Raw genomic sequence first — 13,643 nt, 5'->3', positions numbered from 1 at the left:
CAAAGTGCTATTTATGCCTGCTGTCCAAAAGCCTGGTCCCAGAACCATGACTTCAATTTTCCTAAAAGACAGGAGGGATGAAGCCCATCTTACCTCGGTGAGGAGCGAGTTCCACAGGCAAGGGGCAACAGCCGAGAAGGCCCTGTCTCTTGTCCCCACCAGACGTATTTGCGACGCTGGTGGGAGCAAGAGCAGGGCCTCCTCCGATGATCTTAAACTGCGAGGTGGGATGTAGAGGGAGATGCGTTTGGACAAGTAAGCTAGGCCAGAATCATATAGGACTTTATAGGTCAAGACCAGCATTTTGAATTGAGCTTTGGAAAGGACCGGCAGCCAGTGGAGCTGACACAACAGGGGGGTAGTATGTGTCGCACCTCAGAATAGGTTCACCTTGCCAAAAACACCAAACTGCACACAGCCAGAAGACTTTATAGTTTACTAAAAAGTAAAAGATAAAAAGTTCTTAAAAGCAAAAGTAATGTTCTAAAAGATCAATGCAAAATAACACTTTGAAGCATGATCCAAAAAGGCACCAGCAAAAGCAAAATCCCATGAGAACATGACTGAGTCCTAAGACCATGAATACAAGAACTGCAAGATAATCCAGACAAGCAAAATGCAAGCTTCTTGGTTAAACAAAAAGTAGTTCTGACAAAGGTTTGGTCTCAAACACACTGTTTAATACCCTTTGTAAAACATGAAGGTGTTTCTTTGGCCTCTGACCTCCTTCTTGTTAGCTATTCTCACACTCCTTCAAACTCTGAATTCCAAACGGTCAGCCCGATCTAAGGTTCCCATTTCGTCAAAGTCAGTTTGTTAGTGCTATCCAGTTTGCCTTCCTGCTCATTATCAGGCTGAGAACTGTCCTCCTTTTCTGAGTCAATTTGCACCTGTACCTGGCTAGTTTCAGTATCAACAAACTCATTTCTTGCTGTGGGAAATTGAACTTCTACACCCTGTTCCTCATTGACTATAACAGGAACATTTTGAACCAGATTGTGAACCTGAATCCCATCAACCTCATCAGAGGCACTCTGTGGTTCCAGCTGAGTCACAACAGTATGCTCCCTGTATGTCGCTCCAGTTAGTAATCTGGCTGCCGCCCCTTGGACTAGTTGGAGTTTCCGAACAGTCTTCAAAGGCAGCCCCATGTAGAGTGTGTTGCAGTAATCTACTTGGAATGTAACAAAAGCATGAACCACCGTAGCCAGATCAGACTTTCCAAGGTACAGGCGCAACTGCCACACATGTTTTAACTGTGTGAAAGCTCCCCTGGCCACCGCCAAGACCTGGGGTTCCAGACTCAGCGATGAATCCAGGATCACTCCCAAGTATTCAGGTATGTATAAAACTGAAGCCCCAAAAGTTTTCAATTTCCTGACTGCTTTTCAAAACACATTATTTTAATATCCAGCACTACCCATCATTATGTTTTCTTCCCATCACCACACATGCTTTTAAAAGCTCGACAGTTCTATGCCGAGGTAGGTTTGGATAAATGCAAGTCGATGCCAGGTAAACAGTTAATATTTAAATATCTGTGCTGCCATCATTGTTCAAATTAATACCTTCCCTTTCAGTCTGAAAGCCCTCAAGGCCTTTCTAATGTATTTCAGTCCTTTCAACAGCTCGTCATGAACTTGGTATAAGGAAAAAAGAAAAGAAGGGTCCCTCTTTGCAGATCCTTGTACATTAGGATCAACGTTGCTATTTGGAGGTGAACAAGAAAAAGAGTTACATAGCCACTAGGGAGCTCCAGAAGTTGCAATAAAGATGTGGCCGCTTCCCCAGTTAATCCTCATGCCTTGAATGAAGTTGATTTTAGTGGCCAAACACTGAGCTCTATACTGCTTCTTCCACCGTCTGCTTTCCCATTAAGAATATTATGTAAAAATTAGGGAGTTGTTGTTTTTTCTTTGTATCCCTTGACAGTAAAGAGAGAATGCTGTTGAATTCAAAAATGAAACTCATTTGAATGCAGCTTTGCAAATTGTGTGAATTTTAAATTGAAGATTTTCAGCTATAATTGTTTTCACTCAGTCATCCTATCCGACAAGAGTCAATTCATGGTGTTCCAGATGTTTGTTTTTTGGGGGTTTTGTTTGTTTGTTTGTTTAGGGCTTTTATATCCCGTCCTTTCTCAACCTGCGACCGTACCTCGTAAAGGCTGATCTGGCCGGGGTGGTCCATGCCTTGGTCACTTCTAGATTGGACTACTGTAATGCGCTCTACGTGGGGCTGCCCTTGAAAATGGCTCGAAAATTCCAACTTGTCCAACAGGCGGCGGCCAGGTTGTTAACTGGTGCGCCTTACAGAGAGAGGTCAACCCTCCTGTTTAAGGAGCTCCATTGCTGCCGTTCATTTTCCGGTCCCAATTCAAGGTGCAGGTGCTCACCTACAAAGCCCTAAACGATTTGGGACCCACCTACCTGCGTGACCGCATCTTTGTATATGAACCCACACAATCCCTCCGTTCATCTGGAGAGACCCTGCTCACGATCCCACCTGCGTCGCAAGCGCGTTTGGTGGGGACGAGGGGCAGGATCTTCTCTGTGGTAACCCCCCAACTCTGGAACTCTCTCCCCAAGGACATCAGACAAGCCCCAACGTTGGCAGTCTTTAGGAAGAGCTTGAAGACCTGGCTGTTCCAGCATGCCTTTCCAGATTAGGAAACTCTCAGCATCGTGTCCCAAACGCACTTTATTAGAGATTTAATATTGTCTGCACATCACACCTACCCTAAAATCCTTACATTTCTCCTGTCATGCCCAGCACTTTTTAATTTTTATTCATTACATTTGGCCTGGCCCTTAGTTTTAAATGTGTCATGATGTTATTGTTTTATTGTTTTACTGTTATTGTTTTAATGTTTATTGGTTTGCTTTTTGAGTTTTATTGTTGTATTTGTTATGCTGTTGTTTTATTGAGGGCCTTGGCCTTTGTAAGCCGCACCGAGTCCTTCGGGAGATGTTAGCGGGGTACAAATAAAGTTAATAATAATAATAATAATAATAATAATAATAATAACCTCCATAGAGGGACTCAGGATGGCTAACAAGTGACACCCCATGGCGCCCACATCAAAACATAAATATACAATTAACAGCAATGTAATAATAACAGCAATATAAAACAGTATAAACAGTATAAAACCATATAAACAATATAAAGACAACAATAGTCAGCGGTCACCAATTTAAATCATTATCCAAGGGCAGTCCATCAGTTCTAAATAAGTCAACACGTCAGTAGGTCAGCCTATTCTCCAAAGGCCTGATCCCATAGCCAGGATTTTACTTGTTTCTGAAAGGTCAAGAGGGATGCAGCAGATCTAATTTCACTTGGGAGGGAGTTCCATAGCCGGGGGGCCACCACAGAAAGGCCCTGTCCCTTGTCCCCACCAGACGTGATTGTGACAATGGGGGGATAATGACCAAACTTGGCACGTGGATTCAACATGGCCAACTTTCCAAATTGACGGGGTTTGGGGAGGACTGACCCATGATTTGAGAAATTGTAGTTCACTCACATCCATATATGTTTTCTAATGGGAGCATCCATAAAAAACAAAAGCAAAGATGGACCTTTTCCTAAGAAACAGTATGACAAATTACCAAATGGATATTACCTGGGGCGGATTCTCTCTAGAAGGAGGTCCCTATATGCTCTGGATAGAACAAGGAAGGGTTGACACCCCTGAGGTGGTTGTTTTGCTGCCTGTGCCTCATTTTCTTTCCTTGTGATAATTGAATTTTGACAAACATGGCTTGTTGTGGAACCAAGGCTCGGTGAGAAAGCTTCAGTGGAGGGAGACACCTTTTTCCCATGATAACTCTTCCAGGGTCTGGAGAACAAGCCCTCTGAGGAACAGATTAAAGAGCTGGGCATGCTTAGCCTGAAGAAGAGACGGCTGAGAGGAGACATGATAACCATGTGAGGGTAAGTCATAGGGAGGAGGGAGCAAGCTTGTTTTCTGCTGCCCTGGAGACTAGGATGAGTAAAAATGGCTTCAAACTACAAGAAAGGGAGATTCCACCTGAACATTAGGAAAAACTTCCTGACTGTGAATACTGTTCAGCAGTGGAACTCTCTGGCCCGGAGTGTGGTGGAGGCTCCTTCTTTGTTGTTGCTTATTCATTCAGTCACTTCCAACTCTTTGTGACCTCATGGACCAGCCCACGCCAGAGCTCCCTGTTGGCCGTCAGCACCCCCAGCTCCTTCAGAGTCATGCCAGTCACTTCCATCCAGCTATCTGGTCCTTGGTTGCCCCCTCTTCCTTTTTCCTTCCATTTTCTCCAGCATCATTGTCTTCTCTAAGCTTTCCTGTCTTGTCATTATGTGGCCAAAGTACTTCATCTTTGCCTCTACTATCCTCCCCTCCAATGAGCAGTCGGGCTTTATTTCCTGAAGTATGGACTGGTTGGATCTTCTGGTGGTCCAAGGCACTCTCAGAACTTTCCTCCAACACCACAGCTCAAAAGCATCTATCTTCATTTGCTCAGCCTTCCTTATGGTCCAGCTCTCACATCCGTAGGTTACTGGGGGGGGGGGGGGGGGATACCATTGCTTTGACTAGGCGGATCTTTGTTGCCAGTCTGATGTCTCTACTCTTTACTATTTTATCGAGATTGGACATTGCTCTCCTCCCAAGAAGTAAGCGTCTCCTGATTTCCTGGCCACAGTCTGCATCTGCAGTAATCTTTGCACCTAGAAATACAAAGTCTGTCACGGCCTCCACATTTTCTCCTTCTGTTTGCCAGTTATCAATCAGTCTTGTTGCCATAATCTTGGGGTTTTTTTGTTGTTGACCTGCCACCCAGCTTCTGCACTTTCTTCTTTCACATTGGTTAGAAGGCTCCTCAGCTCCTCCTCGCTTTCGGCCATCAGAGTGGTGTCATCTGCATATCTGAGGTTGTTAATGTTTCTTCCAGCAATTTTCACCCCAGCTTTGCATTCTTCAAGCCCCACACATCGCATGATGTGTTCTGCATACAAGTTTCCTGCTCTGGGTCGCAACAATAAAAGAGAAATAGATGTTTTTTCTGAAACTCCCTGCCTTTCTCCATTATCCAGTGGATATTGTTAATTTGGTCTCTTGTTCCTCTGCCTTTTCCAAACCCAGCTTATATATTTGGCAACTCTCTCTCCATGTATTGCTGGAGTCTTCCTTGCTCCTTTTAAACAGAGGCTGGATGGCCATCTGTCGGGGGTGCTTTGAATGCAATTTTCCTGCTTCTTGGCAGGGGGTTGGACTGGATGGCCCATGAGGTCATCTATGATTCTATGAGTGGACGAACCCAGAGGGTTCCTCTTCATCCTGGAAAGAAGTGATGAGAGCGGAGTGCCACAGGGTTCCATCCTGGGCCCGATCCTGTTCAACATCTTTATTAATGACTTAGATGAAGGGTTAGAAGGCAGGATCATCAAGTTTGCAGACGACACCAAATTGGAAGGGATAGCCAATACTCCAGAGGACAGGAGCAGGATTCAAAACGATCTTGACAGATTAGAGAGATGATTGGCCAAAACTAACAAAATGAAGTTCAACAGGGACAAATGCAAGATACTCCACTTAGGCAGAAAAAACAAAATGCAAAGATACAGAATGGGGGACAATGTCCTCGTGGACAACAAGTTAAACATGAACCAACAATGTGATGTGGCAGCAAAAAAAAGCCAATGGGATTTTGGCCTCCATCAAGAGGAGCATCGTGTCTAGGTCCAGGGAAGTAATGCTACCCCTCTATTCTGCTTTGGTTAGACCACACCTGGAATATTGTGTCCAATTCTGGGCACCACAATTCAAGAGAGATATTGACAAGCTGGAATGTGTCCAAAGGAGGGAGACTAAAATGATCAAGGGTCTGGAGAATAAGCCCTATGAGGAGCGGCTTAAGGAGCCGGGCATGTTTAGCCTGAAGAAGAGAAGGCTGAGAGGGGATATGACAGCCATGTATAAATATGTGAGAGGAAGCCATAGGGAGGAGGGAGCAAGCTTGTTTTCTGCTTCCCTGGAAACTAGGACGTGGATCAATGGCTTCAAACTACAAGAGAGGAGATTCCATCTGAACATGAGGAAGAACTTCCTGACTGTGAGAGCCGTTCAGCAGTGGAACTCTCTGCCTCGGAGTGTGGTGGAGGCAGAGGCGGCCCTAGGTAATTTTCAATGGTAAGCAAACAGTATTTTGGCACCCTCCCCCCCAACCAATTATTGATATATATTTTCTGTTCATCGTGGGAGTACTGAGTGCCATATTTGATTCAATTCCATCATTGGTGGAGTTCAGAATGCTCTTTGATTGTAGGTGAACTATACATCCCAGTAACTACAACTCGCATATGTCAAGGTCTATTTTCTCCCAAGAGTGCCTCAAGAGTGCGCCTAGGCACAATCAACTATACTGCAAATGCTTACTTTGCGTAATAGGTTGCTGAGCCTTCCCCCGGACTGCTAGGGCTGTTGTGAGCCGAGGAGGCGCTCCTCAAGTCATGGCTGAGGGGCATTTACAGAGGCGCCTCTGCACCCCTGGCAAAACAAAAGTGTACTGCGACTGCTTACTTTGCGTAATGGATGAGCCGCCCCTGGGTGGAGGCTCCTTCTTTGGAAGCTTTTAAACAGAGGCTGGATGGCCATCTGTCAGGGGTGATTTGAATGCAATATTCCTGCTTCTTGGCAGGGGGTTGGACTCGATGGCCCATGAGGTCTCTTCCAACTCTTTAATTCTATGATTCTATGAGTGGATTTCCCGTGGGAGGGGTTGATTTCTCTCACTTGCTGTTGTCTTAACTAGGAGTCGTTCCTAAGTGGGATGTTTGTAACTCAGGGGAGAATCCACCCCTTCTGAGTCTCTTGGAAGGAGAAAGAGGAGGAGGAGAGCTCACCCAGGTTGGGAAAGTTGAGCTGAAGAGGGGAAGAGGAGGGAGGGAGAAAAGAGGAAGGAGGGCAGCGGCAGGAAAGGGGGGGCTTGTGTCGGAGAGCCTCCCACGTCACTCCTCCTCCGGTGGAGGGCGGCTGGGGACCGGAGGCGCTCTCTCTCTCTGTATGTGTGTGTGTGTGTCTCTCTCTCGCTCACTCCCTCTCCGGTGCGACTCCAGCTTGGGCTCCGCTCCGCCGCGCGATGTCTCCATTAGCGCGCTGCCTCCGCCGCTGCTGCTGCTCCCGCCGCCGCCTCTCCGCCCCGCAAAGCCAGCCGGTGCGAGCCAGGCGCAAACATGGAGACCAGCCCGAGCTGCCCCGGAGAGCCTAGGCGCGGCCCCGACTGACGCCAGGTAACCGGCAAGGAGGGAGGGAGAAAGGGAGAAGCGCCCACCTCACTGCTAACTCAGTCCCTGCTTCTCCCCTGGCTTCCTTTCCCTTTCCTCTCTATCCCTTACCTCCTCGACTCCTTTCCGACTCGCAGCCGCCTGCCTTTTGTCCGTACCTCGAGGTAAGAGCAACTTCTTCCGCTTGGAGCCCAACTACCTTGAGGAAAGGTCCTAAAGAAGCGAAATATTGACTTTCCGTATGGAGAAAAAAAGTTTAGGGGGGTTTTGTCTATGGTCGCTTCCACACAGCTGTCTAGAATCCACATTGAACTGGATTATATGGCAGTGTGGACTCAGATAATCCAGTTCAAAGCAGATATTCTGGGTTATATGGCTGAGCCTGTGTGGAAGAGCCCTATTCAACTGACTTGGGAAGGGAGAAAGTCAACAGAGGAGGGTTTCTTCCCCAACTTGAATCTACACATTGCCATTCAACTGCATTATATGTTCAGTGTAGAATCATATAACGCAGCTTTTGTGGGTCTGCACTGGACAAACAGCGCAGTTCTGTGCCAATGTAGATCCAGCCTGAATAGGAACCAGGGTCGGAGGCATTTTTCTCCTTTTTCCGAATGAGAAGAACTCGAACCTACAACCTGTCTCGAGAGGGAACCTGGAAACTCTGCTCAGACTGGATCTATATTACTATATTATCCAGGTTATTCGCCTTGAATTGGATTATACGAGTCTATATTTCCATATAGTCCAGAACAGGTAATTAGGATTGTATATGGCAGTGTAGAAAGGCTCTGAGTGAGAAGAACTCGAACCTACAACCTGTCCCAGAGGAAACCTGGAAACTCTGCTCAGACTGGAACTATATTACTATATTATCCAGGTTATTTGCCTTAAACTGGATTCGATGAGTCTACACTGCCCTATAGTCCAGTTCAGAACAGAAACTCTGCTCAGGCTGGAACTATATCACTATATTATCCAGGTTGTTTGCCTTGAACTGGATTATAAGCGTCTACATATAGTCCAGTTCAGAACAGGTAATCTGGATTTTTATGGCAGTGTAGAAAGGGCTTGGATCCGAATGAGAAGAACTCGAACCTAAAACCTGTCCCGAGAGGGAACCAGGAAACTCTGCTCAGACTGGATCTATATCACTGTATTATCCAGATTATTTGCCTTGAACTGGATTATATGAGTCTACACTGCCGTATAGTCCAGTTCAGAACAGGTAATCTGGATTTTATATGGCAGTGTAGAAAGGGCCTGGATCCGAATGAGAAGAACTCGAACCTAAAACCTGTCCCAAGAGAGAACCTGTAAACTCTGCTCAGACTGGAACTATATTGCTATATTATCCGTATTATTTACTTTGAACTGGATGATAAGAGTCTACACTGCCATATAGTCCAGTTCAGAACAGGTAATCTGGATTTTTTATGGCAGTGTAGAAAGGGCCTGGATCCGAATGAGAAGAACTCGAACCTAAAACCTGTCCCGAGAGGAAACCTGAAAACTCTGCTCAAACTGGAACAATATTGCTATATTATCCGGATTATTTACTTTGAACTGGATGATAAGAGTCTACACTGACATATAGTCCAGTTCAGAATAGGTAATCAGGATTTTATATGGCAGTGTAGAAGGGTCCTGGATCTCCATATGCCATAGAATTCAGATGATCAAAGCAGCCGAGTCTACATTGCCATATAATCAGGTTTAAAGCAGATAATCTGGATTTTATATGGCAGTGTAGAAGGGGCCTGGATTTACATTGTCATATAATCAAAGCAGGTGAGTCCACAGTGCTATCAAATCCCGTTCAAAGCAGATAATCCGGATTTTATAGGGCAACGTAGAAGGGGCCTCACTTGCCCCAGATTCGGTTATTGCGAAAGAACCTGGCGGTTGTTTGTACAGCAATCGCGGCATGACACTGTGCATATAATTTTTTTAAATCGCATAGCTTTGAACTTGGACTTCTTGGTACTTCAGAAACCAATTTGTGGGGGAAAGTATGCCTGGATCTGCACTGCCAAATAATGCCGTTTATAAGATCAATGCCAAATACAGTTCGGACTATGTTATAGATGTTTGTGGGGTATAAATAAAGTTTTTTATTATTATTATCATTATTATTAATTTTATTAATAATAATATTAATTATTAATATTATTATAATTAATAATAATAATATTGCATGGACCACATAGGTGAAGATTCAGCCTATGTCTAAGTAAGGTGAGTTTTTGGAGAGGTCAAGCAAGCAAACCCCAGCAGGGCCAACACCTCCCTGTTTGTTGGGTTGCTGTGAGTTTTCCGGACTGTATGGCAATGTTCCAGGAGCATTCATAGAATCATAGAGTTGGAAGAGACCTCATGGGCCATCCAGTCCAACCCCCTGCCAAGAAGCAGGAACATTGCATTCAAAGCACCCCCGACAGATGGCCATCCAGACTCTGTTTAAAAGCTTCCAAAAGAAGGAGCCTCTACCACATTCCGGGACAGAGAGTTCCACTGCTGAACAGCTCTCACAGTCAGGAAGTTCAGAAGGAATCTCCTTTCTTGTAGTTTGAAGCCATTGTTCCTAGTCCTTGCTCCTTCCTCCCTATGGCTTCTTCTCACATATTTATACATGGGTTGTACGTTTTTTCGGGCTTATATGGCCACGTTCTAAAGGTATTCTCTCCTGACGTTTCGCCTACATCTATGCCAAGCATCCTCAGAGGTTAGTGAGATCTCTGAGGAAGCTTGCCATAGATGCAGGCGAAACGTCAGGAGAGAATGCCACTAGAACATGGCCATATAGCCCGAAAAAAACCTACAACAACCCAGTGATTCCGGCCATGAAACCCTTCAACATTATATGTGTGTGTGTGTGTATATATATATATAATATTATATATTTATAATTATACACACACACACACACACATACACACACACACACACACACACACATACATATATATATATATATATATATATATGTCGAAGGCATATTTTTACATTGTTTACATATTTATATTTATATTCCCTTTCATTCAATGCTTGGGTTGCTTGAGGCATCACTGGGTTGTTGTATGTTTTTTATATATTTATTATTATATTATATTATATTATATTATATTATATTATATTATTACATTACATTACATTACATTATTTTGTCGTGTCAGGAGCGACTTGAGAAACTGCAAGTCGCTTCTGGTGTGAGAGAATTGGCCGTCTGCAAGGACGTTGCCCAGGGGACGCCCGGATGATTTGATGTTTTTATCCTCCTTGTGGGAGGTTTCTCTCATGTCCCCACATGAGGAGCTGGAGCTGATAGAGGGAGCTCATCCGCCTCTCCCCGTAGTCCTGCCAACACAGGGGTTTAACTCTGGTTAGTACCTGGATGGGAGTGATTACTAGGTGCTGTAATAATAATAATAATAATAATAATAATAATAATAATAATATATTACATTTCTAACAGAACAAAGCAAACAAACAGACTTGTGAGTTTGGTAGTTGGTTAAATGTCTTTTGACCAGTATCTGGCCACTTGGAGTGCTTCCGGTGTTGCTGGACTGGTTGCTCTGACACGACAAATAAAATAATAATAATAATAATAATAATAATAATAATAATAATAATAATAATAGACCAACAAAGTCAGAATCTTCAGCACTGACATCAGTATGGAGTTTGACCTAGACGAATGTGCCACAGTGGCATTAAACCCACTGCGCCACCTTATATTTATACATGGCGATCATGTCTCCTCTCAGCCTTCTCTTCTTCAGGCTAAACCATGCCCAGCTCTTTAAGCCGCTCCTCATAGGGCTTGTTCTCCAGACCCTTGACGTTTCACCCGCATCTACTGCAGGCATCATGTCTCCTCTCAGCCTTCTCTTCTTCAGGCTAAACAATGCCCAGCTCTTTAAGCCGCTCCTCATAGGGCTTGTTCTCCAGACCCTTGACGTTTCACCCGCATCTATGGGAGGCATCATGTCTCCTCTCAGCCTTCTCTTCTTCAGGCTAAACCATGCCCAGCTCTTTAAGCCGCTCCTCATAGGGCTTGTTCTCCAGAGCCTTGACGTTTCACCCGCATCTATGGCAGGCATCCTCAGAGAGGTTGAGGGGTCTGTTGGAAACTAGGCAAGTGAGGTTTATATATCTGTGGGAGAAAGAACTCAAGTATGAATGTTGGTGTATGAATGTTGACCATCTTTATTAGTCCTGCTTGCATTTGGGGAAGGCTTGGCCATCGGGGAAGGGGGTCAACATTCTTTGGAAGAGGACCAATCAGATTGGTGTGTTATATCTCTCTTTCACGAGTGGGGGGGGGGGGGAGAATTCGCCCAGAGGGGCTCAGCTAGGAAAAGAAGTGTGACGCAATGGGTTATGCAAGGCTGTTTCCAACTGTTCTTAAACTCCAATGCGGGTTTGCAGTTGGGACTCCGCAGAGGCTGGCGTTCAAATTTCTTCGGGGCAAGCAGGACATTTCCAGGATTTTCGGTTCCTAGGGCTTCCCCTACCGCTTGGAAGCAGAAGACCCCAGCTTTACTCCGAAATATAGAGTCGGGCAAAGGTTCCGAGGAAATCTCTGGGCTTTCCTTGCGGATTTAACGCTGAGAATGGCTAGGATTGTCCACTCACCACTTGGGTGGTGAAACAGAGCTGGGAAAGGGGGAAAGAAGGCGAAGAGGAAGCAGAGGAAGGAGAATTATTTCTATACATGTCCAAAAACTGCTGTTAAAAGGTGAGTTTGCGGAAGGTTGGCGCGGAAAGAGACCCACACCGTTGGGTTGTTGTTGTGGATGATAGGCATTCATTTTCTCCCCTTATGTGTGGGACACCCGGTTGTGTTTTGTGTCTTCCTTGCTGTGTTAATGAAACGAGGTTGTGTTTCTGCTCCTTTTGGGAAGGACCCAAAACAACGCATAGGTAAAGGGATAATAATATTTTATATTATTATTATTATTATTATTATTATTATTATTATATTATTTATATTATATTATTATATAATATATATTATATAATTATACTACATATTATATTATATTATATTATAATATGTAATATATATTATATATTATATATAATATTATATATAATATATATATTAAATATAATATATATATTATATATAATATATATATTAATATTAATAAGTAATTATTAGTATTAACAATGAATAATAATTATTAGTATTAATAATTGTTAGCCATTTATTAGTAATAATTATTAATCACTATTATTAGTAATAATTATTAGGTAAAGGGAAAGGTTTCCCCCTGACATGAAGTCCAGTCGTGTCCGACTCTGAGGTGTGGTGCTCATTCTCCATTTCTAAGCCGAAGAGCCGGCGTTGCCCGTAGACGCCTCCAAGGTTATGTGGCCGGCATGACTGCAAGGAGTACCGTTACCTTCCCGCTGTACCTATTGATCTACTCACATTTGCATGTTTTCAAACTGCTAGGTTGGCAGACCCCTTTTCTTCCCAAGACCTTAGATGGGAAGCAAGGAAAGCTGGAGGCAAAGGGGGGCACTTGGGATCCTCTGAAGATGCCAGCCACATATGCAGGCCAAACGACAGGAGAAAATTTCTTGTCGAAGGCTTGCATGGCCGGAATCACTGGGTTATGGTAGGTTTTGGGGGCTGTATGTCCATGTTCTAGAAGCATTCTCTCCTGACGTTTCGCCTGCATCCTCAGAGGTTGTGAGGTTTGTGGAAACTAGGTTTATTTATCTGTGGAAGGTCTAGAGTGCCTTCCTCTGAGACTGAGAGTTCTTTCTCCCACCCTGGACCTTCCACAAACCCCAATTTTCCTAGTTTCCACAAACTTCACAACCTCTGAGGATGCCTGTTACAGATGCAGGTGAAACGTCAGGAGAGAATGCTTCTAGAACATAGCCATACAGCCCGAAAAACCTACCACAATCCAGTGATTCCACAAATTAGTTTTCCACAAACCTCACAACCTCTGAGGATGCTTGCCACAGATAGAGGCGAAACGTCAGGAAAGAATGCTTCTAGAGCATGGCCATACAGCCCGAAAAACCTTCCACTACCCAGTGATTCCACAAACTAGTTTCCACAAACCTCACAACCTCTGAGAATGCTTACCACAGATGGAGGCAAAACGTCAGGAGAGAATGCTTCTAGAGCATGGCCATACAGCCCAAAAAACCTACCACTACCCAGTGATTCCACAAACTAGTTTCCACAAATTTCACCACCTCTGAGGATGCTTGCCACAGATGGAGGCGAAACGTCAGGAGAGAATGCTTCTGGAACATAGCCATACAGCCCGAAAAAGCTACAACAACTCAGGAGAAAATTGCTTCTAGAGCACCGATATAAACCACACAACATCCCAGTTGGAACAGTG

At 44.4% G+C, this 13,643-nt stretch overlaps 1 protein-coding gene across 2 annotated transcripts in view; it reads left to right on the top strand.

Moving 5' to 3' along the window:
- Positions 1-6,940: 6,940 nt before the first annotated feature.
- Positions 6,941-13,643, top strand: part of IRX4 (iroquois homeobox 4) — a 43,461-nt gene continuing 36,758 nt past the window's right edge. The window contains exon 1 of one of the 2 annotated variants that reach the window (XM_060774617.2): positions 6,941-7,269. The gene's annotated coding sequence lies outside the window, so the exon portion shown is untranslated. Of the gene's footprint in view, positions 7,270-11,599; positions 12,008-13,643 lie in introns of those variants that run through there. The other variant, XM_060774619.2, reaches the window with a different exon arrangement.

The sequence above is a fragment of the Anolis sagrei genome, chromosome 4, assembly GCF_037176765.1.
Source record: "Anolis sagrei isolate rAnoSag1 chromosome 4, rAnoSag1.mat, whole genome shotgun sequence".
Taxonomy (NCBI): domain Eukaryota; kingdom Metazoa; phylum Chordata; class Lepidosauria; order Squamata; family Dactyloidae; genus Anolis; species Anolis sagrei.
This window is presented reverse-complemented; position numbering and strand designations above follow the sequence as displayed.